Below are 27,680 nucleotides of genomic sequence, written 5' to 3' on the forward strand. Positions count from 1 at the left end.
CATCCTTGCTTACACTTACTATTTCCATTTTTTCTTATTTTAGCCATCCCGGTAGACATGAAGTGGTACCTATTATGACTCTGATTTGCATTTCCTAAGTACTAAAGACTTTGAGCAACTTTTCAAGTGCTTATTTGTCCATTTGTAGATCATCTTTGTAGAAATGTCTATTCAAGTCGTTTGCCCTGATTTTAATTGTCTTGTTTGGGGGTTTTTTGTCGTTGATTTTTAGTTCTTTCTATACTCTGGATATTGGATTTGCAGTTATATGATTTGCAAATACTGTCTCCCATTCTGTAGATTATCTTTCTACTTTCTTGATAGTGTCCCTGAATGTGCAATTTTTTGGATATCGATGAAGGTAAATTTATCTACTTTTTCTTTTGTTACTGGTGTTGTTTCTATCATATCTAAGAACCTTCTGCCAGGTTTAAGCTCATGAATATTTACCGCTTTGTCTTCTTCGAAGAGTTTCATGGTTTCAGCTCTCATATTTATGTACCATGTAGTGGCCAGTCTGGAAACCGGGCAACGGTCTATTACTTCCAGGTTCAAAGTCTTTGATATGCTGCTTAGGCGCAGACCCACGCATACACAGCTTTGGAGTGAGTCCAGGAGTCTATTAACAACTTCATGAGTTCGCTTTCTTAAGCTCCTCCCCTTCTCTGCAATCTCCCCACTATTTTTGGATTCTCTTTAGAATCCTTCTGCCAGAAAACTGGGACTTTATTTACCTTGCTATGCCACACTCTTCTCCAACATCTGAGACTAAAATTGGAATGAGAGAGAGAGATAAACCATTAATAGACATCTGTCCCACAGTTTGGGGAGCTCGGTTCTTCTGACTGGGGAGGAAGAATCGTTTCTCTCAGATGTTTAGATGCTGATTTAACTCACTATGGGGTATATGCAAACGTTGGGAGACTATTGGCAGTATGGAGGAATTAGCTACTATTACCAACTGTATGGATACGTTTCAAAGGCATTATCCTTAGCAGAACAATGTTTGCATTTGTATGGAAAATTTGTATGCAATTCTAGAGTAAACAACATAATGTATGGTAATAGCGACAGAAAGCACAGCGTATCTGCTGAGCCAGGGAATATGGGGATTGACTATAAAGAGACGCAAAGGATTATGTTGAGGTGGTGTAAGTATTGTATCTTTTTATTATGTGGTAATGACTGACAAAGATTCTCTCTTTAACCAAACTCTAATCAGGCTGTGCTAAGAAATGTTTCAAGTAGGCCTCCACTTTTGAACTTCGGTGTTCATCTCTGCACTGCGCTAAAATAGCAAGACTCTTAGGCCAGTTTAGCCAGAATCCCTCATTCTCCCCATCTAATCACGCCTGTGATCTGATGGAGCTCCTCACCTCCTACCATCCCCCAGAGGTAAGGGCCTGTCTTCAGCCAGAATCCCGTTAGGTCGGCGCAATCCCCCCTATTCCTCATGTTTGCCCTTAGCAGTTTTCCATCCATGAGCCCTGGCCCTGCTCCTTGGCTAGTATTCAAAGTTGAGCCCAATCTCCCACCCCCCCGCCCCCCGGGCAGGGACCCATGGCAGCGATCCCTACGCCTATCGTAGTATTCCTGAATAAAGACTGCCTTACTGTTCTTTTACATGGCTCATGCATAATTTGTCCTTTAGTATTAGTGACATAAACGTATCGTGATTCATCAAAATGTACACTTAAAATAGGTGCATTTTAAGTAAATTATTCCTCAAATAGTTATATTTTTAAATGAGAACAAAAAACCCAGAATGAAAAAAGGCTGCTGAACGAAAAACATTAATTTTTCCCCAAGGCCGTGGGCCGTAAACACTTACAGGAACCCATTTTGATGCTAGCTACAAAAAAAAAAAAAAAAAAAAAACTAGAAAGTATTGGCATTCTCTGGAATGGTGAAAATTAAGGATGTTATAGATGCAAAGTATCAAGTATAAACTTAGCTACAGATGAAGTCGTTTTTTTTTGCAAAATAAACTTAATAACCTCCACATGATTCTGTATTTTTGTGGACCCACAAAACGGAAAATGAATGGATCGTTATAATGTAATTAATCGTGTACTTTATAGTATTACATTTGCAATGATAAATTCAAACCCAGTGACAAAAATTGTTATAAAAATATTATTGAATTCTATATATCTCAAACAAACTCCGTAACTGAAATGCAGCTTCTTTATTAATATTTACAAAGTTAAAACGGAATCTTGTTTAAGTTAGTTGCTTGTTATTACCCTTGATTTACTCAGAAACCAGAAGTTCTTCTTTTGGCCACTAGATAGAGCTTTGATAGTAATGTAAATCTATTGAAAGCTTGATAGTTGTCTTCTATACATGCATTGCTTTGCCTCTAAACATTTTGCTTCCAGACCTGTTTAAGCAGGTTCTGAAAAGACATTTAACTTTGCCCACTGTCAGCTAAACCATGAGTAAGAAATTCCCTTCCCACAAGGCATGCTACTTAGCGTTTCGTCCATAGGTTTTTGAGGGAATGAGATGAGAATCCATCGATTGTCCTCAAGAAGGTCTAGTGTCAAAGAAGTGACACTGGACCGGTTGAAAGAATAATTAACGATTCCTAATTATTTGTGTCACGGCCACACTTATTAGACTAGTTCAGATGAAACTGATTCCATAAAATTATAATCTTTGGGAAAATTCAGTTGGAACATTATGAATGTTGACAGTAAGTATCTTCAGCAGCCCCCCTCACTCTCTGCCCATTCCCCACTCTCTCTCTCTCAAAATTAAATAAACATTAAAAAGAAAAAAACTATAGGTCTGAAATTACTTCAGCACTGGGACTGGAGAAGCAAGTAAACACTCACACCTGGCCTAACAATTCTCCCTAACTGGGGGGAATTTCCATAGTTTCTACTGCTGAAAATATAAAAGACCCCAAAATATGGAAAAATTACATCCTACATTTTCAATAAATGTAAGGTAAGGCTCACATTTATAGCTTTCCCTGCAAAATTATATTCCAACATTGGCAAGAGCTATAAGTGAATCGAAGTACCTAGAAATAACGGCAAGACACCAAATTTTATATAAAGTCAATCACAAATACATTTCAACATAAAGACATGTATATATCAAATTAATTGGATTGTTTTGGGGTGGTTGGGGCTATGGCTGTGTTTATTTTTCACTTTCTATTTGCTATCTTTTAAAATGTGACTTTATCATTTTAAATTGGGAAAGTACAGGGCACCTGGGTGGCTCAGTCAGTTGAGCATGCGACTTCGGCTCAGGTCATCATCTCTTGGTCTGTGAGTTCGAGCGCCGCGTCGGGCTCTGTGCTGACAGCTCGGAGCCCGGAGCCTGCTTCGGATTACGTGTCTCCTTCTCTCTCTACCCCTTCACTGCTCGCTCTCTCTCAAAAATAAACATTAAAAAAAAAAAAGGAACCGAGCTGAGATCAAGAGCCAGATGCTTCACTGACTGGGCCAACCATGTGCCCCTAAGATGACTATCTATGAACAAAAACGCATCTGAGAAAGATCAGGAGTCCACTTAAGAAGCTTCGGCAACACAGTGGAACGAAAAACCTGAGAATAACTGCACAATAAAGGGCAGAAAGAACACTTCAATTTGCCCACATCTTCCAGTGCCCCAAGCTGGCACTGCTCTGGACCAAGGGAGAAACCCACAGTCAACAGAGTTCCCCACCACCAGCAAAAGGAGAGCGGGGAGCTCCTGGGTGCCTCAGCCGGTTAAGAGTTTGACTCTCGATTTCAGCTCAGGTCCTGATCTCAGGTCTCATGAGTTCAAGCCACGGGCTGGCTTGGAATTCTCCCCCTGTCTCGGCCCCGCCCCTGGCTTGCACTTTCTCTATCTCAAAATAAATAAATAAACTTTAAAAAAAGAAAGAAAGGGAGAGCGGGATGAGGGGCCAGGATCGCCAGCCTTTCGTGGCACCGCACACAGGCCTCACTTAGGTTTCCCCTTGGCCGAGAACAAGAAGGTTGGTGGTAAGCAGTGTCGGCCACGGTGGGATCCGGGTCCCCGGGGCCCTGCTCCGCAAAGGACCCCGGCAGCCCGTGCCGCTCAGGACCTCAACGGCCCTTGGGGATGCGGCGGACCCCCTCAGCTTTCGTCACCAAGGACCTCCTCGCGGACCCAGCCGGCTGTCACGCGGAAGAACCCAGCGGCTCTCGCGGCCGAGCAGACGCCAGCCTTCTGGCTCCCTCCCCAGCCCCGCCCCCCCCCCCCCCCCCCCCCCCCCCGCTGCTGGAGCCCAGGCTCCCCGCTGGCAGCCAGCCCCGCCTCTGCAGCCGCGTGCGTGCACAACGCCCGCCTGGACCCCCACGGCTGAACCCCCACCGCCGTGCCTGCCCCCACGGCCAGCCCTCGCGGTGAGTCACCTGCAGGCCGTCCGCCTGACAGCGTCACCGGCCTCCAACCGGTCCCCGGGCTGCGTCGGTGCCCCGGACGGGCCCCGCGGCTGCCGGTGCGCCCGCGGTCCAACCCGGCCCCGCTGCAGGCCCAGGCCCCCCTGCCGGCCCAGGCCCCCCTGCCCCAACCGCACGTGTGTCTGCAACCCACCCCTGCAGGCGACCGGGCGCGCGCAACCAGATCTGGCCACCGCCGCTGCCTCCCCTGGTCCCTAGCCACCGGACCTGGAGGTACTTCTCAGGACCTCAACGACCCTTGTAGCCACTGCAGATCACCTGCAGCCCTGGCCGAGGATAAAGCAATCGGCGATGTCAGTGGACCCCAGCGGCCCGAGCGGATGACACACGTGCGAACACGGAGCCGCCGCGCGCTTCGGTATCCGGTGCCCGGGGCCACTAGACCTTGAGTCACGGCAGGCTCCAGAGTGCCTCCGCCCAGGTGAACGTCTTCTCTTCCCGAAGCCAAACACTATTTGAATATAATTTAAAGGTAAGATTCATCACAGGCGCACTTTTTAAACTCAGGCCAACAACTCAACAGTGCGTGGGGTCGGCAAGCTCTCGGTGAAGGGTCACATAGTAAGTATTTTAGATTTCTGGGCCAAGTGATTTCTGTTCAACTAGTCAACTCCACTTTTGTGGTTTATGTACATAAAGGGCTCAGCGGTGTTCCAATAAAACTTTATTCATATACGAACAGGCGGCTGGCCCGTGGGCCACAGCTTGTTGACCTCTGCTTAATGGTGGAGATTAAATGGAATAAAAATACACGACCAAAAAGCAAGCATAGGAAGAGGAACAAAAGATACACAGAGCAGTAACCAATTATAAGTAACCAATTATAGTTTCATTAAGCGTAATATTCCCCGGGTGCCAGGGTGGCTCAGTCAGTTGAGCGTCCTACTCTTGATTTTGGCTCAGGTCCTGATCTCGTGGTGATGAGGTCGAGCCCCACGTCAGGCTCTATGCTGGGCATGGAGCCTGCATAAGCCTCTCTCTCTCTCCCCCTCTTCCCCTCACCCCTCCATTCTCAAAAATAATTTTAAAAATTTTAAAAAGGCAAGACACAAATAGAAGCTGGATATAAGAAATCCTTTTCAAATAAAAGGGAATAGATACATTAAAAATAAAAAGGTTGGGAAAATACACAGAATAAAAAAAAATCTAGAGAAAGGTGGAGTAGCTATATTCGTATCAGATAAACTACACTTCAGGAGTAATATTACCAGCGATAAAGAGGGACATCACGTATTTACAAAGGGGTTGGTTTTCCAAGACAACATGACAATCCCGTGTGTGTACCCACTTAACAACAAACTTCAAATAACAGACCTAACAGGAGAAATGGACAAATCTATAATTATATTTGGAGACTTCAACACTCCTCTCCTAGTTATGGATGCAATAATTAGAATAATGAGAAAGAAAACCAGTAATGAGACAGAAGACCTGAACAACACTCGGCTACTTTCTTCTAATGGACGTTTATAGGGCACTCCACCCAACAACATCAGAATTACACATATATTCAGTTGAACACAGAACATTTACCAGTGTAGACCACATTCTGGGCCATAAGGAGAAAGCTCGGTGAATTTATAAGGATTCAAATCATACAAAATATTATTTATGACAACAAAGGAATGAAATTAAAATTCCAAAAAGGACAAAACTCAGGAAAACACACAAATGCTTGGAAACTAAAAGATACAACTCAGAATAACCAATAAGTCAAGGAAGAAATCAAAAGGAAAATTAGAAAGCATTTTGAAATGAATGAAAATGAAAACATAGGGGCACCTGGCTGGCTCAGTCGGTGGAACGTGCAACTCTTGATCTTTGGGTCGTGAGTTTGAGCCCTGCGTTGGGTATAGAGATTACTTAAAAGTAAAATCTTAGAAAAAAGAAAAACATAACATATGAACATCTGTGAGATATAACCAAGGCAGTGATTAAATAAAAACTTGGGAGCATTAATGTCCTACATAAAAAGTCTGAAAATTTGAGCAAAATTCTCTCCTTAAGAAACGTTCAAAATTACACCCAGATAGGCAGGAAAGAGCATAACTCAACGAAATTGCAAACTTCACAACTTAAAATATTAATTCCACAGGGCGCCCGAGTGGCTCAGTAGGTTGAGCGTCCAACTTCAGCTCAGGTCATGCTCTCACGGTTCGTGAGTTCAAGCCCCACGTCGGGCTCTGTGCTGACAGCTCGGAGCCTGGAGCCTGCTTCAGATACTGTCTCTCTCCCTCTCTCTCTCTCTCTCTCTCTCTCTCTCTCTCTCACACACACACACACACAAGTGGACAAACATTAAGAAAATTTAAATATTAATTCCATATAGCAAAGTAATTTGTATGCCAGGTGATTGCAATGATTTCAATTAGACGCATCCTTCTCTAAAGCCATGTCCCTCTCATCTCAGAAAAGGGACTGTAACTGACTGAAGTCTACGGAGCGGAATGGTGCTCACAAAAGGTATGCAAATCCATTGAACCACCTTGCTACACTCAAAGTTCTCACACAGGCGCACTCAAATTCCCACTCTGGGATTCGTAAGAGAAAAGAGAACATAGGCTATCACCAACATCTGACCTCTTCACAACTCCTCAGTTGATCATACGGTTATTTGCTGCAGCATAGCAATGGGCTTTTGAGGTCACTACTGTAAAATGCTAAAAAGTAAATTGATTACTTTAATAAAACATATGTTTGGAAACAGTGCACGGCTTCTCACATTTAGAAGAAAGGCTTAAGGAGATTTAACAAAACGCTACTTCCTAAGGCTGTTTCTCCCCCAAGAGTCCTTTCTCATGGGTTTGCATGAAAGGACGTTTATGGTTGCGTACGGTTAAAAAAAATATGTAAAAAAATATTACTAAATCAAACTCAAATATTATGGAAATTGCCAAAGTTTCCAAAGTGTTGAATTCTGTAAATGCAACCAAGCAGTCACAACAAACTGTTCCACAATTCCAGGTGTATGTTTGATGTTCAAGGAGACAACTAACGCCCTTAAAACTCGAATAAATTTAAAAATGCTGTTACCTCTCTTTTAATTAATGTTTTAATTTGCACAACTGTCAGTGAAGAAGAAAACAGAAATCATGCTAATGAAAGCAAATGAGTACATTTCAATAATAAAAGAGAAAACATTAATATTTGTGACTTTAAAACATTGCAAACTATAATTAGTTGTTCTCTAAACTATGCCGAATGTTGCATACAAACTAAACTATTTGCAGATTATGCCTACAGCAACTATGCATTCTTCCATTACCATAATGTTATTTGAAAAAGCGTCTCAAATATTATGGATAGTTTTCAAGATTGTATGATTTTTAAAAGTTTGCGAGCCACGATACCATTTGCTAGCATAAAGTTTTATCAGTTGCCGTTGAAAAATTAGACACGTGTTAAGTAGGTGTAAGCGAACTTGCACAGCCCGCCTTGAGAACATCAAGGGAAATTCTTATTGAAACAGAGGTGCTCTGGCTCCTCCTGACTGCTTATAGCAAAAGGTGAGAAGATAGGAAGGAAGAAATGATTTAACGATGGAATTGGTAGGCAAAAAGGAAGAACTTAAAGATTTGAGACAATTCTCACCCTATCCGTATTGCAAAAAAAAAAAAAAAAAAAAAATTTTGCGAACACTAAGCATGTGGCCACGTGACCATTTCATAAGGAAATGAGTATGAACGTGAACCACTTACTTATCGGGCACCCCAGGAGGAAACTGCCATTTTGAACGGAAGAGGAAGGAGGTGACAAGGAACGAGGAGCAATGAGCTTCTTAGATTTTACAGATGGGACCACAGAGGTACATGGTTGAGAACACGCGGTATTCTCCAAAAAAAGACCCTGAGGGTGATTCAGAGATGATCAGGGCTGCCTTCTGATCAGTTTCAGAAGAGTGGCGGCCACCGGCCACCGCTCGGCTTCCAGGAGGCCAGACAGCCTCCCAGAGCCATAGAGGCAGGGCTGCTCAGCTCTATGACGGTAGGGGCCACACGACAGAGCCCCGGAGGTGCAATCCATGCCCAGAAGACACCTTCGGAGGCAGTACTTCCACCCCAGTGGGTTCAGGTGAGACCTCCACCCCTAGTGGACCCAGAAGACTGAACTGCTGTTGCAGTGAACCTGAAGGACACAGCGTGGAGCCAGAGAATTATTCTAGAAACTTCAGATCTCATGGAGTTTGCCTTGCCAGATTTTGAGCTTGCTTAGGATCCATCCCTCCTTCCTTCTTTCCTATGTTCTCCCTGTTGGGACCGGACTGTCTATCTTACGCCTGTCCCACCATTATAATTTGGAAGCATATAAACTGGCTTCACATATTCACAGCTGGGGAGGGATTTTTGTCTCAGTATGAATCCTCACTTGGATCTCCGGGATATCTGATGTTGACGACATTTAGGTGAGACTGTGAAATGCTCTTGGAAACTGGAGAGATGATAGGGAGCAGCAGTGCGGGATGTGTGGGGCACCATGCATGCAACGTTTGGACAGAAATTCGAGATGTCAGAGTAGCAACGCACCTTCAGGCATGCCTGCACCTTAGGTATGATTCTGAAATATACTAGAGTTTCCCTGAAACTCTTTGATCTGTTCCCATTGGCACCTAGTCTTCCCAAACACCCGTGCGCCCTTCTCTGGAGGACCCAGCTATGTTCGCTGTTTGGACTTTGGTGAAGGTTTCACTGGTGAATACATAGGTCAAAAATAATGAAACTCTGTACACTTCGTGCACTTTCTTGCAGGCCAGTTATATTTTAATAAAACTGTTGATTAAAATAGTACTTTCTATGAGAAACGCAAAACAACTTTGGCAAAGATTTTGAGGGATAGGAGATTATTTTCTCACCAGCATTATTTAGAAATGCTGTAGCATGGTGATCATTTTTTTTTTTTTTAAAGACTGACATTTACTCTATGTTATTCTTTCTTTAAAATACCTTACAGACAATACTTCCCTTTACTGCCTGCACGGGGACTAGCAAGAAAGCGGTCTAATCAGTGTTTGGTTTGTGGCATGGGTATTAGTTTCCTATACAAAGGAAAGGATACTCAATGGGGAAAAACTGAGAGCTTTTCCCCCAAGGTCAGGAACAAGACAAGGATGTCCACCCTCATCACTTTTATTCAACATAGTACTAGAAGACCTGGCCACAGCAATCAGACAACAGAAAGAAAGAAAAGGCATCCAAAATGGGAAAGAAGTAAAACTCTCACTATTTGCAGATGACATGATACTATACATGAAAAACTCCAAAGACTCCACCAAAAAAAAAAAAAATGCTAGAAACTAAATAAAGTCAAGTCACAGGATACAACACAAACATGCAGAAATCTGTTGCATTTCTAGACACAATAACGAAACAACAAAAAGAGAAATTAAGAAAACAATCACATGTGCTATTACGCCAAAAATAATAAGACACCCAGGAACAAACCTAACCAAAGAGGTGAAAGAGTTGTACTCTGAAAAGCTATTAAGATGTTGATGAAAGAGGGGAGCCTGGCTGGCTCAGTCAGGAAAGTGTGCAACTCTTGATCTTGAGGTTGTAAGTTCGAGCCCCATGTTGGGTGTAGAGATTACTTAAAAAAATAAAATCTTAAAAAAATTGATGAAAGAAATTGGAGATGACACAAAGAAATGGAGAGACGTTTCACGCTTGTGGATTAGGGAACAAATATTGTTAAAATGTCGACACTACCCAAAGCAATCTACACATTTAATGCAATCCTTATCAAAATACCAACAGCATTTTCCACAAAACTAGAACAAACAATCCTTCAATGTGTATGGAACCACAAAAGACCCCAAATAGCCAAAGCAATTTTTTATTATAGTTTTATTTTTTTAATATGAAATTTATTGTCAAATTGGTTTCCATACAACACCCAGTGCTCATCCCAACAGGTGCCCTCCTCCATGCCCATCACCCACTTTCCCCTCCCTCCCAACCCTCATCAACCCTTAGTTTATTCTCAGTTTTTAAGAGTCTCTTATGGTTTGGCTCCCTCCCTAACTTTTTTTTTCCCTTCCCCTCCCCCATGGTCTTCTGTTAAGTTTCTCAGGATCCACATAAGAGTGAAAACATATGGTATCTGTCTTTCTCTATATGACTTATTTCACTTAGCATCACACTCTCCAGTTCCATCCACATTGCTACAAAAGGCCAGATTTCCTTCTTTCTCATTGCCAAGTAGTATTCCATTGTGTATATAAACCACAATTTCTTTATCCATTCATCAGCTGATGGACATTTAGGCTCTTTCCATAATTTGGCTATTGTTGAAAGTGCTGCTATACACATTGGGGTACAAGTGTCCCTCTGCATCAGCACTCCTGGATCCCTTGGGTACATTCCTAGCAGTGCTATTGCTGGGTCATAGGGTAGATCTGTTTTTAATTTTTTGAGGAACCTCCACACTGTTTTCCAGAGCGGCTGCACCAGTCTGCATTCCCACCAACAGTGCAAGAGGGTTCCCGTTTCTCCACATCCTCTCCAGCATCTAGTCTCCTGATTTCTTCCTTTTAGCCACTCTGGCTGGCGTGAGGTGATATCTGAGTGTGGTTTTGATCTGTATTTGCCTGATGAGGAGTGACGTTGAGCACCTTCTCATGTGCCTGTTGGCCATCCAGATGTCTTCTTTAGAGAAGTGTCTATTCATGTTTTCCACCCATTTCTTCACTGGATTATTTGTTTTTCGGGTGTGGAGTTCGGTGAGCTCTTTTTAGATTTTGGATACCAGCCCTTTGTCCGATACGTCATTTGCAAAAATCTTTTCCCATTCCGTCGGTTGCCTTTTAGTTTTGTTGATTGTTTCCTTTGCAGTGCAGAAGCTTTTTATCTTCATGAGGTCCCAATAGTTCATTTTTGCTTTTCATTCCCTTGCCTTTGGGGATGTGTCAAGTAAGAAATTGCTGCGGCTGAGGTCAGAGAGGTTTTTTCCTGCTTTCTCCTCTAGGGTTTTGATGGTTTCCTGTCTCACATTCAGGTCCTTTATCCATTTTGAGTTCATTTTTGTGAATGGTGTAAGAAAGTGGTCTAGTTTCATCATTCTGCATGTTCCAGATCTCCCAGCACCATTTGTTAAAGAGACTGTCTTTTTTCCATTGGATATTCTTTCCTGCTTTGTCAAAGATTAGTTGGCCATACGTTTGTGGGTCTAGTTCTGGGGTTTCTATTCTATTCCATTGGTCTATGTGTCTGTTTCTGTGCCGATACCATGCCATCTTGATGATTACAGCTTTGTAGTAGAGGCTAAAGTCTGGGATTGTGATGCCTCCCGCTTTTAGCCAAAGCAATTTTGTAAAGAAAAGCAAAGCTGGAAGTATCGCAATCTCAGACTTCAAGTGATATTACCAAGCTGTAGTAATTAAAACAGTATGGCACTGGCACAAAAACAGACATGGAGATCAATAGAACAGAATAGAAAACCCAGAAATAAAGCCACAGTTATATAGTCAATTAACCTTCGACAAAGCAGGAAAGAATATCAAATGGGAAAAAGAGTCTCTTCAATGAATGGTGTTGGGAAAAGTGGACAGCAACATGCAAAAGAATGAAACTGGACCACTTTCTTACACCGTACACAAAAATAAATTCAAAATTGATGAAAGACCTACATGTGAAACCTGAAACTATAACATCCAGGAAGAGAGCACAGGCAGTAATTTCTCTGACATCAGCCACAGAAACATTTTTCCTGAGGCAAGGGAAACAAAAGCAAAAATAAACTATTGGGACTATATCAATATAAAAAGCTTCTGCACAGGGAAGGAAACAATCAACAAACTAAAATGCAATCTAGAGTGGGAGAAGATATTTGCAAATGACATATATGATAAAGGGTTAATATCCAAAATCTATAAAGAACTTATACAACTCAAAACCCAAAAACACAATTCAATCAAAAAATAGGCAGCGATGCCTGCATGGCTCAGTTGGTTATGCTCGGACTTCGGCCCAGGTCATAATCTTGCCAGTCGTGAGTTTGAGCCCCGCCTTGGGCTCTCTGCTCTCAGTGCAGAGCCTGCTTTGGATCCTCTGTCTCCCTCTCTCTCTGCCCCACCACTGTTCGCTCTCTCTCGCTCTCTCTCTCAAAAATAAACACTTTAAAAAATGGGCGGAAGACATGAACAGACATTTCTCCAAAGACATCCAGATGGCCTATGGGCTCATGAAAGCATGTTCATTCATCATCACTCATCATCAGGGAAATGCAAATCAAAACTACAATGAGATATCACCTCACACCTCTTAAAAAAATTTTTTAATCACATTTTGATTCTAACCAACCAGCTTACAACCCCAGAGTATAAAACTGTGTGTGGGGCCAGGCACTCTGGTGCACTGCTGGTGGGAACGCAAACTGCCGCAGCCGCTGCGGAAATCAGCACGGAGGCTCGTCACGAGGTCTCGCGTAGACCCACACGACCCAGCGATGCCACCGCTGGGTGTTGATCCCAGGGGAGGAGAACGCCGACTCAGAAACATATCCACGCACCCCCACGTTCGCTGCAGCATCGTTCACGACAGCCAAGATGTGGAAACCACCCACGCGTCCACCCACAGATGAACGGATTTAAAAAAAACAAAAAGGAAGATTACCGAGCCATCAGAAAGGATGAAATCTTGCCACCTGCGACAACACGGGTGACCTGGAGGGCGTCACACTAAGTGAAACGAGTCAGACAGAGCCGGACAAATACCACATGGTCTCACTTGCACGTGGAATCTTCACCAAAAAAAGGAACTCCCAGGTACAGATAAGCAATTGGCGGTTGGCCACGGTGGGGAAGGGGGTCAAAAGGTACACGCTTCCAGTTATAAATAAATAAGTCACGGGGATGTCACGTTCAGCACGGCGACTATAGTTAACGACACCGTATCGTATATTTGAAGGTGCTAAGACAGTAAATCTTGAAGGTGCTCATCACAAGAAAAAACAACGTGTGAGGACGTGTGGTGACAGATGTTAACCAGACTTACCGCGGTGATCGTGTGTTCGCAATATATGCAAATGGTGAATCTCGTCTTGCGCCTGAAGCTAGTAGGTTACCCATCGGTCACGGCTCAGTAACGAATTTAAAAATTAAAAAACCACGGCCAGCCTCTCTGTCACCTGGTGCCAGGCACAGAGGCGCTCGGGAGACTCTGGGCGAGCTGAGCGCGGCTGAAGGAGCAGGCTCTTCACCAAAACCGGAGCCTCGAAGGCACCGGAACGCCTCCGTCTCTCGGCCCCGGATCTGACCGGCCGCGAGCTTCGGCCACCTCTGCCAGAAAGCCATCCCCGGAATCTCATCAGCCTTTCCATTCGCGTTGCTACAGCCTCCTGTCGGGCTCGCACCACTCGCGCTCTGGCCTCGCCCCCAGTCGGCACAGAGACAGAACGAGATCCCAAATCCCCGGTCCCCACTTCCCAATCCCCGCGGGAAGGGGCTCAGCACGGGAGCTCCAAGCTCCTCCCGGGCTATTTCTCACCACCCCCCTCCACCCCACCCAACCTGGGCTCCGGGCACAGGAGCCACGGCCTCTCCCGGAGACCTCGCACGCGGTCACGGCTCACCGCCGCTGCTCGAGCCGCTTTTTCCACCTGTAACGGCCTTCGCACCCCCTCACCCCTCTCACCCCTTTCTCCACCTGTAACGGCCTTCGCACCCCTTCACCCCTCTCACCCCTTTCTCCACCTGTAACGGCCTTCGCACCCCTTCACCCCTCTCACCCCTTTTTCCACCTGTAACGGCCTTCGCACCCCCGCACCCATCTCACCTCTTTTGCCACCTGTAACGGCCTTCGCACCCCCTCACCCCTCACCCCTTTCTCCACCTGTAACGGCCTTCGCACCCCCCACCCCTCTCACCCCTTTCTCCATCTGTAACGGCCTTCTCACCCCTTCACCCCTCTCACCCCTTTCTCCACCTGTAACGGCCTTCGCACCCCCGCACCCATCTCACCCCTTTCGCCACCTGTAACGGCCTTCGCACCCCCGCACCCATCTCACCCCTTTCGCCACCTGTAACGGCCTTCGCACCCCCGCACCCATCTCACCCCTTTCGCCACCTGTAACGGCCTTCGCACCCCCGCACCCATCTCACCCCTTTCGCCACCTGTAACGGCCTTCGCACCCCCGCACCCATCTCACCCCTTTCGCCACCTGTAACGGCCTTCGCACCCCTTCACCCCTCTCACCCCTTTCTCCACCTGTAACGGCCTTCGCACCCCTTCACCCCTCTCACCCCTTGCCAGTCAGAGCCCACTCCACCAACCGAGATCTCCTCTGACCCCCGGGAAAGGGTCCATCAATTCCTCCTCCAAACTCCCGTAGCTATCTAGGTTTATTTGTTTCTCATGACATTAGGAGGCAGTATCCTTGAGGAGGAAAAGTGGAGCCAGATGGGTTCTGTTTAAAATCCTGGATCTACTACTTTTTAGGAGTCTGACTTTGGGCACGCCATCTAACCGCTCTATGCCTTAATTTCCTTGTAACAAATGTGTAGGATAGAAACACTCAAAGCATATTTCCCTTGTTCATTGCTGGCGTGTTCCGTGTGCCAGTGTGCACGTTCTCTCTGCACACGCACACGTGTATATATACACATGCGTATAATATACGCATATATATATATATACATATACACACACATACATACCAGAGATAGAGATAGGTACAATGCAGGTACTAAGTATTTGTTGAGCAAAAAATTAGGATATTCGCACTGAAGACTTCTCACTTGAACTCATTAATCCCACTGAACATCTGTACTCTGATCACAGGGTAGAGCAAAGGTACGAAAATGACAGAAATGTAATCACCTCTCCCTTCCAGTCCGGCATCCACCAGCTCTGTGCCGGTCATCACCGCCATCATTCTCTTCCTGCGCTCCCGTTCCTATGTGCCCTGGATTCCAAGGAGATACAGCACATAAGTACCTTTGCAATTGCATCTGGCATAGCTATACTGATATGAGATTAAGTAAAATTTACAGCAACATGAATTAGTAGAGATAAAGACCTTAACTTCATAAGGATAAAAGGCTTAATCCATCAGGAGTATATGACAGATGTCTGTCATTTTGTTTGTGCTAAGAGTGTACCCAGAGTATATAAAAGGTTAACTGGTACAATTATAATGAGAAATTGAAGTATCTGCAAACGTAGCACAGTGGTCTCGGTAATGGATTAGCCAAGCAGATAAAAATATTAGGAAAGATACTGAAAATTAGAATTAAACCATTAACAGTTCTAACATTGTAACTACTGCGTAATTATTGAAGAATACAAATTCTAATAACCACACAGTGAACATTTGTAAACATGGACTATATCTTTGGCCACAAAGCTAGCCTCAGTAGAAATCAAATGATTTCAGTTATGGAACATTCTGTGTGATCACAAAGTTATGTCAGACATCAATTTCAAAAATGTAAAATGAAAATTCTCATGTCTTTAGAAACTTAAAAAAAACACTTTAAAAATCTTTGCGTAAACAAGAAAGTCTTAATAGAAATTAGAACTATCTTGAAGTATAAATTAATACAAATACCATATCTAAATATGTGGGATGAAGATAAAGTCATGCTTAGCAGGAAACTTATTCCTTAAATGCATATGTTATAAGAGACCAAAGGATGAAAATTAATGCACCAATCATCTACTTCAATAAGTTTAGAAAAGAAATGGAAAAATAAACCCCCAAAATATAAAAGGAAGACATTATTAAAGATGAAAGCCAAATTACTAACAAACAGGGGCACCTGGCTGGGTCAGTCAGTGGTGTGTGTCTCTTGATCTTGGGGTTGTAGGTTTGAACCCCACATTGGCTGTAGAGATTATTTAAAATCATTTTTAAAAAATACCAAATTGGGGCGCCTGGGTGGCTCAGTCGGTAGAGCATCCAACTTCAGCTCAGGTCATGATCTCATGGTTCGTGAGTTCCAGCCCCACATCGGGCTCTGTCAGCACAGAGTCTGCTTGGAATCCTCTGTTACCCACCCCCCGGCCTTTCTCTGCCCCTCCCCTGCTCGCTCTCTCTCTCTCTCTCTCTCTCTCTCAAAAATGAACATTTAGGGGCGCCTGGGTGGCGCAGTCGGTTAAGCGTCCGACTTCAGCCAGGTCACGATCTCGCGGTCCATGAGTTCGAGCCCCGCGTCAGGCTCTGGGCTGATGGCTCGGAGCCTGGAGCCTGTTTCCGGTTCTGTGTTTCCCTCTCTCTCTGCCCCTCCCCCGTTCATGCTCTGTCTCTCTCTGTCCCAAAAATAAATTAAAAACGTTGAAAAAAAAATTAAAAAAAAAAAAAAAATGAACATTTAAAAGAAAATAGCAAATACACAATAACAAATACATATATAACAATTTATGTCCTTAGACACAAATAATAAAATTATCAGATTTCTGATTTCAGCACTGCCATGGAAAGGACTTCAAAGTTGCCATTTCCATTCTTAGAGAAAAGTTGAACAAATTGAAAATCGACAACTTTGCTTAGATCCTTCAGAAACCAGGTATCGGGCAAACCTACACCCCAAAATCTATAAAGACCCGCAAGTACGGTGAATCGTAACAAAGAAGTGCTAACCTGCAGAAGCCGCTGGAGCCATAAACTGGTGAGAACACCTAGGAGCTAAGAGACCAGATGCTTTTAAGAGAGACAGCGTGAGCGGGTAGGGACGGAGAGAGAGGGAGAGGAAGAGAACTCCAAGCAGGCTCCGCACTGTCACTGGTGAGCCCCATGTGGGGGCTGAACTCAGGAACCGAACCGTGAGATAATGACCTGAGCCGAAATCAAGAGTGGAAGCTTAACCGACTGAGCCACCCAGGCGTCCTGACAAGATGCTTTTGGTAAGTGGCTAATGAGTAGCAGTCAATGCAGATATTTTGCTTATCTCTGTAAAAAATTCATGCCATGGAGTATCAGTGCTTTCTTTACCACTGGAAAGAGGTGAGTGTCTTTCAATCTATTAAGATTAGAGGATCAACTCCATAAGCAACAGAACCAATTCAGAAAAATCATCCTTAAAATTCTGTTCCTCTAGAGCCACCCTCAGTATAAATAGAACCAGCAGAATAGGATGGATGGATGGATGGATGGATGGATGGATGGATAGATAGATAGAAGAAATTTATTATAGGAATATGTTTCTGTGGTTATGGAGGCCCAAAACCCCTTGATCTGCCACCTGAAAGCTGGACAACCAGGGAAGCTGGTAGTACAATTCAATCCAAGTCCAAATACTGAGAACCAGAGGAGCCAATGGTGTAAGTCCAAGTCCAAAATCCTGGGAACTGAAAGCACCAATATTTAAGAGCAGGAAAGGACCGGACGCCTCAAATTAAACAAAGGGAGCAACAAATTTGCCCTTTCTCTACCTTTTTGTTCTATGAAAGCCCTCAACTGATTAGACAATGGAGCTCTTCTTAGCTCAGTCCACCAATTCAAAGGGTAATCTTTTCCAGAAATATCTTCACAGACACACCCAGAAATAATGTTTTACCAGCTATCTGGCTATACCTCAACCCAGTCAAGTTGACACATAAAATTAACCATCACAGGGGACAGCTCTTATTTTCCCCCAAGGTCTTCAACTAGTTGAATAAGGTCCACCCACATGATGGAAGATAATCTGCTGGTTTAAATGCTAATCTTACCTAAAAAACACCTTCACAAGGACATTCAGACCGATGTTTGACCAAATACCTGGGTACTGTGGCCTAGCCAAGTTGACACTTAAAATTAATCATCACAAGGGACGTTTTATAATGGAAGAGTTAAATTCTTTAAAAAGACATAATGATCCTACAAGTGTATATTGTGAACAGAGTGTCAAAATACGTGGGGAAAAAAACTGATAAAAATATAAGAAAGAAATAGACAAATCATGTATTGGATACCAGGAAAGCTCAGACAAATCCCAATTTGAGGATATTCTATAAAATAGCTGACCGATACTCCTTAAAACATTGACACCAAAACTGCCAAGGAAGTCTGAAAAATTGTCACTACCTAGAGGAGGCCCAGTATATATGGCAACTAAATGTAACATGGGATCCTGGAACAGAAAAAGGACACTATGTGAAAAGTAAGAAAATCTGGGTAAAGTATGGACTTCAGTTAATAATAGTGTACCAAATATCGGTGCCTTATTTTTACCAAATGTATGACACTCATGTTAATAATAAGGGAAATTGCATGAAGGGTATACAAGGACTCTCTGTACTATCTTTGCAATTTTTCAGTAACTAAAATTGTTCCAAAATTCATGTTTCTTCTAAAAGTTCCCTAAATCTCTGCCATAGAACAGTGAGAATGAACAGAACACTGTCACAGATCCCTCAGACAATAAACTAAGACAATATCATGAACGACTTTATGCCAATACATTCAATATTTAGATACAGCTTATAGATTCCTAGAAAAATATAATTTGCCCAAAACAGTTCTGTAACAATTAAACAGTTTGCATTAGTAATAACAATCTTTCTGCATTGAAAGCTGCAGGTACAAGAACTTCAAGAAAACAGTAATTCAATTCCCGCATTACACAAACTATTATTCCCAATAACAGAATAAGAAGATACAATTTACAACTCATTCCATGAGTCGAACACCTTGTTAACAGACTCTTAACAATAAAAGAAAGGAAAGGAAAGGAAAGGAAATTTATCAGGAAAGGAAGGAAAATTACATGTGCATCTCATTCAAAAGTATACTTGTGAAAATCCTCACGAAATATCAGCAACACCAAAAAAGGACGATACATCATTAGATTGTGGAGTTCGTTCAAAAATGTTGGTTTGTTTCACTTTAAAATTTTAGTTAATGTAATGTACCATGTTACCATATTAAAAAAGGAAAATCAAATGATCGTCCAAATGGAAGAGAATCATTGGATTAAATTAATAGCGCATCCATAACACAAAAACTTAGCTAAATACACATAAGAGAACTTCCTTTGCTTGAAAACTGACAGCTACAAAAAATGCTTTACGGTGACACACTGAGAAATTTCCAGTGAATCTGGAACAACACAAAGATGTCTGCTGCCACCACTTCCATTTAACATCTGTGCTGAGGTCCAGCCAGTATGGTAAAGTTGTATTCATTAGAAAGCACGGAAAAGATGACATTATACATATATTCTATGATTATGCATATAAAGTGTAAATAATATAGAGAGAAGTTATTCGAATGAGTTTAGCAAGTTCTCCATAATAAAAACATAAAAGGGAATGGAATTTATACATACCATCAACAAAAAATGATATTTAAAAAGACAACATCTACAGAGCCATAAAAATATCAATTATGAGAGCCAGTCTGGCTGTGCCGGTGAAGTATGAGACTCCTGTTGTTGGGGTTGTGAGTTCAAGCCCCAAGATGGGCATAGAGCTTAATAATATCAAAAGTAAAATAATATATATAATATCTATCTATCTATATACATATATTATCTAAAATTTGGGGCGCCTGGGTGGCTCAGTCGGTTGAGCGTCCAACTTCGGCTCAGGTCACGATCTCGCCGTACGTGAGTTCGAGCCCCGCGTCAGGCTCTGGGCTGATGGCTCAGAGCCTGGAGCCTGCTTCCGGTTCTGTGTCTCCCTCTCTCTCTGCCCCTCCCCCGTTCATGCTCTGTCTCTCTCTGTCTCAAAAATAAATAAATGTTAAAAAAAAAATTTAAAAAAAAACCTAAAATTAAACACAACAAAAGATGTAAAGGCCTCTGTGAGAAATTGAGAGGAATTAAAGACTTAAATCAACGTTAAATATACCATATTTATGGTTTGGGAAACAATATTCGTAAAATGTCAATTAACCCCAAGATCAATGAATCCACTGCAAACCTAATCAATATATCTGCACATATTTTTGTGGCAATTGACAAAATGATTCTAAAATGTATCTAGAAGGGGCGCCTGGGTGGTTCAGTAGGTTAAGCGTCACGACTTCGGCTCAGGTCACGATCTGACGGTTCGTGGGTTCAAGCCCCACATCGGGCTCCCTGCTGTCAGCATGGAGCCCGCTCACTTCAGATCCTGTCCCCTTCTCTCTCTGCCCTCCCCTGCTTGTTTTCTCTCAAAATAAATAAATAAACTTAAAAAGAAGAGAATACAATGTGTATAGAAACATATGGCAAAAATAATTGAGGCACTTTTCAAAAAGATGACAAAATGTAAGGACTTGGCCTACCAGCTATCAAAAATAATTATAAAATCATAGTAATTAAGGCAGTGTGATATTGGTGTAAGGGATAGTAGGACAGAACAGAACAGACAAGGTAGAAATGGAGTATAAGGGTTCAGGTCACCAATTTGCAATGTGGGGGGGGGGGGGGGGTAGTTCCTACACCAACCAGTAATTCTCGGGACACCAGCTGAGAGTCCTACAATTGAACCCGATTCTGATACTGTCTGCCCGGAGAGAGCTCCGACGGTCAGGGTGAAGGGCTCCATTTACAGGGCTGCCCCACCCCCACCCCGACTCGAGACCCAGCTGCGAGCCCGGGTGCTTGGGACTCAGCCGCGGCAAAGGTTCCCACCGCGCCCTCCTTGGGTCCGAGTAAGATGCCGGGGCGGCTCACAGAACTTAGAGAACCGGCTTCCTTACCAGATCGCGGGGTGACTCAGAAAGGCTGGGACTCGGGAACACGGCCAGGCGGGCGCGTTCCCGAGGAGGAGGGGTGCAGGGCGGGCGGGCAGCTTCCCCCCAGCTTCCCTGCCCTCGCCAGGCCGCCACTCTCCCCGCCGCTCCACGTGGTCACCAAGCCCTCCTGTCGGGTTTTACGCAGGCTTGGTTACAGAGGCGTCATTGCCCATTGGCTGATCCGGCCTCCAGCCCCCGCCTCTCCCCCGAGTCAGGGGGCGGTTCCCAAAGTTCCCACCCTCCCGTCGCGTGGTTGGTTCCCCTGGCAACCAGCCCCCGCCTTCAGGCTACCCGGGGGCCTTTCTAAAAGAGACCTCATTAACATAACAAGACACCTTTCTGCCGCTCCGCACGTAGGAAATTCCTAGGGTTTGAGGAGCTGTGAGCCAGAAGCGGGATCAAAATATATTCATTAAAATTCACAGTATCACATAGAGCCTTGCATAAATGGACAGTTGATTTATGACAAAAGTAGCACTGCAGAGTGGGGGAAAGGTTAAGTTTTTACTAAACGTGATGAGACGATTGGTAACCACAGGGAAAAAATTTAACCCTGACTTTTTCACACACACACACACACACACACACACACACACACACACACCTTGGAGATACTGTGGGCTCGGTTCCAGACTACCACAACAAAGCAAGTATCACCATCAAGTGGGTCAAGAGAATTTTTTTGGTTTCCTGATGCATATAAAAGTTACGGTTGAGGAGGCGACTGGATGGCCCTATTCTTGGTTTCCCCTCAGGCCATTATCTCACCCCTTGTGAGATCAAGCCCCTCTTCAGGTTCCATGCTCACAGTGCAGAACCTGCTTGGGCTCTCTCCTCTATCTGGCCCTCTCCTGCTCTCTTTCTCTTTCAAAATAAGTAAATAAACTTAAAAAAAAAAAACCTGAAAAAAGTTATGTTTGGGGGCATCGGGCTGGACCAGTCGGAAGAGCGTTTGACTTTTTTTTTTAAGTTTTTAAATGTACGTTTATTTTTGAAGGAGAGCGAGAGACAGAGCGTGACTGGCGGAGGGGGAGAGAGAGAGGGAGACGCAGAATCTGAGGCAGACTCTAGGCTCCAAGCTGTCAGCACAGAGCCCGACACGGGGCTTGAACCCACTAACTGGGAGATCATGACCTGAGCAGAAGTCGGACACTTGACAGACTGCACCACCCAAGCACCCCAAGAGCATCTGACTCTTAATCTGGGGGTCGTGAGTTTGAGCCCCACGTTGAGTGTAGAGATTACGTAAATATAAATAAATAACCTTTTAAAACATTTTGTTTACACTATACTGTAGTCTATTAAGTGTGCGATAAACATTGTGTCTAAAAAAAGTACATACATTAATTTAAAAATGCTTTGTTACTAAAAAATGTTGGGGCACCTGGCTGGCTCAGTCGGTGGAGCATGCAACTCTTGATCTTGGGGTTGTAGGTTCAAGCCCCACATTGGGCATAGAGATTACTTAAAAATAAAATCTTTTTAAAAATTATAAAAATTAGGGGCACCTGGGTGGCTCAGTCAGTTAAGCGTCCGACTTCAGCTCAGGTCATGATCTCACCGCTCCTGAGTTCAAGCCCCAAGTCGGGCTCTGTGCTGACAGCTCAGAGCCTCGAGCCTGCTTTGGATTCTGTCTGTCTGTCTGTTTGTCTCTCTCTCTGTCTCTAAAAAATAAACATTAAAGAAACAAAACAGCTCCCAGCCACTGCCTCTTTGCAGACAGCCTCTCTCTGCTCTCCTGCCCACAGCTCCCTTGTGGTGTATTCAGTAAACTTGTACCCCCTTTGTTCAGCCACAGGTAAATTATTTCACCTCCCTCCCCATTGGCTTCCGGCCCCCATCCGATGGAGAGACACCCCGTATAGACACCACGATAATCACTGACCACAGATCACCATAACAAATATAAAATGAAAAAGTTTGAAATACGGTGCGAATTACCAAATGTGGCACAGAGATACAAAGTGAGCAAATGCTGTTGGAAAAATGGCACCCGTAGACTCTCAACAGGATTGCCACAAACCATCAATTTGTAAAAAATGCAATTACCCTTGAAGTGCAATAAAGCAAAGCATAGTAAAACAAGGCATACTTGTATATCAATACACACAGCCCCTCCTCATTATTCACAGATTCTGTGTTTGCGAAATCCCCTGCTCACGACAATGTATGTATAATCCCCAAATCAATACTTAGGGTACTTTGCGGACATTGGTGATCACGGGAAGATCTGAGTCACTCGGTGTAGACACTGCCAGGTGAGGCTGAACAAGGTGCTACTCTGCCTTCTTGCCTGAGCTCCCATACCGTAAACAAATGTTCTTTTCAAGGTCCGTTGAGTGCCACATGTTTGATTTTGCGCTTGCTGCTGATGATTTTGCCTTTTAATGTGGCTTTCAGCAGTGTGGAAGTGATGTCTAGTGTTCCTGAGAAGGCTGTGAGGTACTTCATGTCAACCTAGAAGTAAGAGCAACAATGAGAGGCAAAGAAGCGTTTATTCAAAGCATTGCAGTTTGGGGAGCACAGATTCCAGCAGTAACCAGAGAAGTGTCCTAAAAGCCAGGGGGGTTTATGAAGAAGAGGAAGGAGGGAGGCAATTACATGATGGATAAAAGAGAAACAAAGATTGTCAATTGGTCCTAACAGGCCAAGCTGCTTTGGGTTACACACTAGTCAACTATTCTGTCTTCAGAAAGTCCATAACCAGACGTTACAATGGCTTATAAAACAATTGCGGCTTCTGGCCCAGCCAGGAGTTTGTTTTTTGCCTAACTCAAGAGTTCATTAGCCATCTGTTTTGGCGGGGCTGGGCGGGGTGGGGGGGTGGGGGGGAATGGAGCTTTCCTCAAAATGGAATCTCTCATGTCCCAAGGTTGTTTTTGTTTGTTTGTTTTTTAATTTCTTTTAACGTTTATTTATTATTGAGAGACAGAGACAGGGCATGAGCAGGGGAGGGGCAGAGAGAGGAGGAGACACAGAACCTGAAGCAGGTTCCAGGCTCTGAGCTGTCAGCACAGAGCCTGACGTGGGGCTCGAACTCATAAACCGCAAGATCATGACCTGAGCCGAAGTCAGACGCTTAACCCACTGAGCTACCCAGGTGCCCCTCATGTCCCGCGGTTTAATACACTTCCACAGGTATATCCAGAAAAAGGAAGAGGGAATTCGTCAATCTTTGCATGAGGCAGCTCTGGAAAGTGCTAAAATAACAGCTATAGGCGTGAGGAAGCTATGGAGGAGATGGAAAAGTGGCTAACTTTGTGGAGTTGGGAGATGATAACAAGTTAATGAAAGCGTAACAGACAGTTGAGACGCTGAAAGCCAAAGAAACTGACACTCAGATTGCCCGGGGTCAAGGAAACGTTAAACTCTTGTTGAGCAGTGTTGGCTGCTTGCCTTGCATATTTCAAAAGGCTATACGGTGTGGAAATCGCTAAACTTGTAGGTGAGGCAGTTGCTGCAGATCAGGAGGTTATGGAAGAATTTTCAATATTTTTTAAATGTTGATTTATTTTTGAGAGAGAGAGAGAGGCAGAGAGCCAGTGGGGGAAGAGCAGAGGGAGAGGGAGACCCAGAATCGGATGCAGGCTCCAGGCTCTGAGCTGTCAGCACAGGGCCCGACATGGGGCTTGAACCCACTAACTGGGAGACCATGACCTGAGCCGAAGTCGGACGCTTCACCCACTGAGCCACCCAGCCCCCCCCCCCCCCCGCCGGAAGAATTTTAAAGGTATCTGTTAAGTGGGGTACCTGGCTGGCTCAGTCCAGTAGAGCCTGTGACTCTCGATATCGGGGTTGTAAGTTCAAACCCCATGTTGGGTATAGAGATTACTTGAAATAAAATATTTAAAAGAAAAGAAAAGACAAAAGTATCTGTTAAGTGTCATACAGGAGAAGGTAATGGGAAGAGCAGATTTCCAACACTGATGAGTTTGTCTGGTTTACAAGGTAAACAAGGTGTTTCCGTTGATGTAAATGTGACCAGTGGCTCACTGGAACTTAATCCTGTATTCTTCCTGAGCACATAGTTCAGCATTTGCTAATTCGGTGTTCATGATGGTAGTTACAGAACATAAATCCCATGAATAATAGGAATCAAAATATGAGAAACAAACCAATGAGAAGACAGATCCCACCTCTACAGAAAGATGGAAAGATTTGTAGTTCCTTCAAAACAGAGAAATTCCAGCTGTCCAACCAGCATGTGCAATGGAGCTCAACCTTATTAGTAATCAGGAAAATATCAATCAAAACCACAATACGAGATCATTACCCACATTGCAGACTGGCAACTTTTCACAATCTGATAATACCCACTGGTGAGGAGGATATAATTCTAATACTCTGTTGGTAGGAGTACATAATTAATATAACCACTTTGGAAAAGAGTTGAGGAGTAGCTGGTAAAACTGAAGACATACGTGATCTGTAGCCCAGCAATCCCACTCTTGAGTAAGGACCATAGAAAAGTGTATGTATATATGCACCGGAAGACATTGAAAGGGATTCCCATGACAGTACTTTTCCTAATGGCCCAAACCACAAATAATCCACAGACACATTATTGATGAAGCTAGGAATCATAGGTAGTATTTCTTCTCCTGGTGAGTATACGAATTCTAAATATGGGGGAGCGTACCCATGTTTTCTGAAACGACTACCAACCTTAAGGTTTTTTTTTTTAATGTTTATTCATTTTGAGGGGGGAGGGGCAGAAAGAGAGGGAGAGAGAGAATCCCAAGCAGGCTCCATACTCAGCACAGAGCCCAACTCAGGGCTCGATCCCACAACTCTGGGATTAAAACCTGAATTGAAATGAAGAGTTGGGCACTTAACAGACTGAGCCACCCAGGCACCCCCCACCTTAAGGTATATATATATACATATATATGTATACATGTATGTATATATGTATATGTATATATGTATATATATGTATATAAGGTATATATATATACATACATATATATGTATATATGTATGTATATATATGTGTATATATATATATATATATATTAAAAACTACACAAAACTCGGGGCCCCTGGGTGGCTCGGTTGGTTGAATGTCTAACTCTTGATTTCTGCTCAGGTCATGATCCCAGGGTCACGGGATCAAGCCCCGTGTCAGTCTCTGCACTGAGCGTGGAACTTGCTTACAATTCTCTCTGTCCGTCTGCTCCTCACCCCTGCTCCTGCTCTCTCTCTTTCTCTAAAATAAATAAATACATAAAACAAAATCCACACAAAACCAAAGCAACATTCCCCTACTGTTGCTGTGTTAAAGAGCGTGTCCTTTCAGTATCATTTTCCTCACCTATTTAGTGGTGGTGAATTAACTCCAGTAACTGGGCATGTATTAGCACATGGCAGAATGCCAAAATCGCAGTGGCCCAAAAAGGAGTTCTCTTCTCTCACAACCAACAATGCCAAACTGAGCTTCGGGCGCCCAACAATGAATGCAGACGTCGGGGCTCCTTCTAACTTGCCGTCTTGTCGGCATTACCCTGTGGTTGTAAGATGGCATAACACCTGTGTGCTCCAGGCGGAAGACGCTAAGAGGCTGCATTTGCCTTTCTTTTCATCGGTGATCAAAACTATTTCTCAGAACACGCTCCGCTTTCCCCTTCTTTCATCTCTCCGGCTCGAGCTGCGTCACAAGGTCGGCCTCACTTGCAGGGGAGTCTAGAAAACCAAGCATTTATCACTCCAAGCTCTGGAGTAGAAGAATGCACAAGAGAAAGGGTCAAGTAACGAACATTGTGTCAACCTTAAAAACTCAACGGCCACTTATTTTACCAGGAAAAGGAGTTTATTCAGGAAGGGCAGGGGAATTGGAATTTGAGACGTGAAAACTATGACGAAACATAGGAGAGTCCGAGAGACAAAGGGAAGGTCAGCTTTGATTAGGTTTTAGGTGGAAATTGGGGAGGTCTGTCTCAAACAAAAGTTCATGGGAGAAGAACAAGCGTGGAGGAGACGACATTCCTCTGTGAAAAGTGTCCTCCCTGGTCAAGGTAATTCTTATCTTCCTTCTTCCCTCGGGGGATGCAGGCTGCAGGGAGAGGAGCTCAGGAGCTCCCCCTTCAGGGCTTCAGACTCCGTTTTCAAGAGGTTTCCTTCATTTTCACACGAGGATCAACTGGGATGCTAGATGTGAAAACCTTTAAAACTGACAAAAGGCTAAACAAGTATCACAGGTTATTGTGCTCGTCTTTTGGAACTAACTGAACACAAATTATGATTCAATCACCGAGGAAACGGTCTTCTTTGCAAACATTATACTAGATGATTGAAATCTATCATTCTATTTTTATCTATTTTGAACATCAGCCAGCAAGTGCTAACTTGAAACTTCGCTCAGGACAGAATATCTCAACTTAATGAACCCGTGTGAAAAATCCCTTTCTTTGCTGGGAGATGAATCTGGAAAGCTTGTCATATTCTTTATCTCTGGCGAAAGTTTCTACTGTGGATGGATGGAAGGCAAAAAGAAAATATTCCCTATAGAAATAGGCAAGGGAAAACCGGTATTGATTTTTGCAAAAGAAATTCAGAGTAACTCTCACAGGCTTTGGGTGTATCTAGGTCACTGGGAAGAAAAAAAAAAGACTAACATTT

General features: G+C 43.8%; 1 long non-coding RNA gene across 2 annotated transcripts in view; it reads right to left on the reverse strand.

The window, feature by feature from the left end:
- Positions 1-21,157, reverse strand: part of LOC145714109 (uncharacterized) — a 164,453-nt gene extending 143,296 nt beyond the window's left edge. For both annotated transcript variants that reach the window (XR_014136787.1, XR_014136786.1), the window contains exons 1-2: positions 21,027-21,157; positions 15,239-15,323 (exon numbers count right to left, since the gene is read on the reverse strand). This is a non-coding gene — a long non-coding RNA (uncharacterized LOC145714109). The remainder of the gene's footprint in view (positions 1-15,238; positions 15,324-21,026) is intronic.
- Between the last annotated feature and the right edge of the window lie 6,523 nt (positions 21,158-27,680).

Source organism: Panthera onca, chromosome X (genome assembly GCF_046562875.1).
Source record: "Panthera onca isolate mPanOnc1 chromosome X, mPanOnc1 haplotype 2, whole genome shotgun sequence".
In the NCBI taxonomy this organism is placed as follows: domain Eukaryota; kingdom Metazoa; phylum Chordata; class Mammalia; order Carnivora; family Felidae; genus Panthera; species Panthera onca.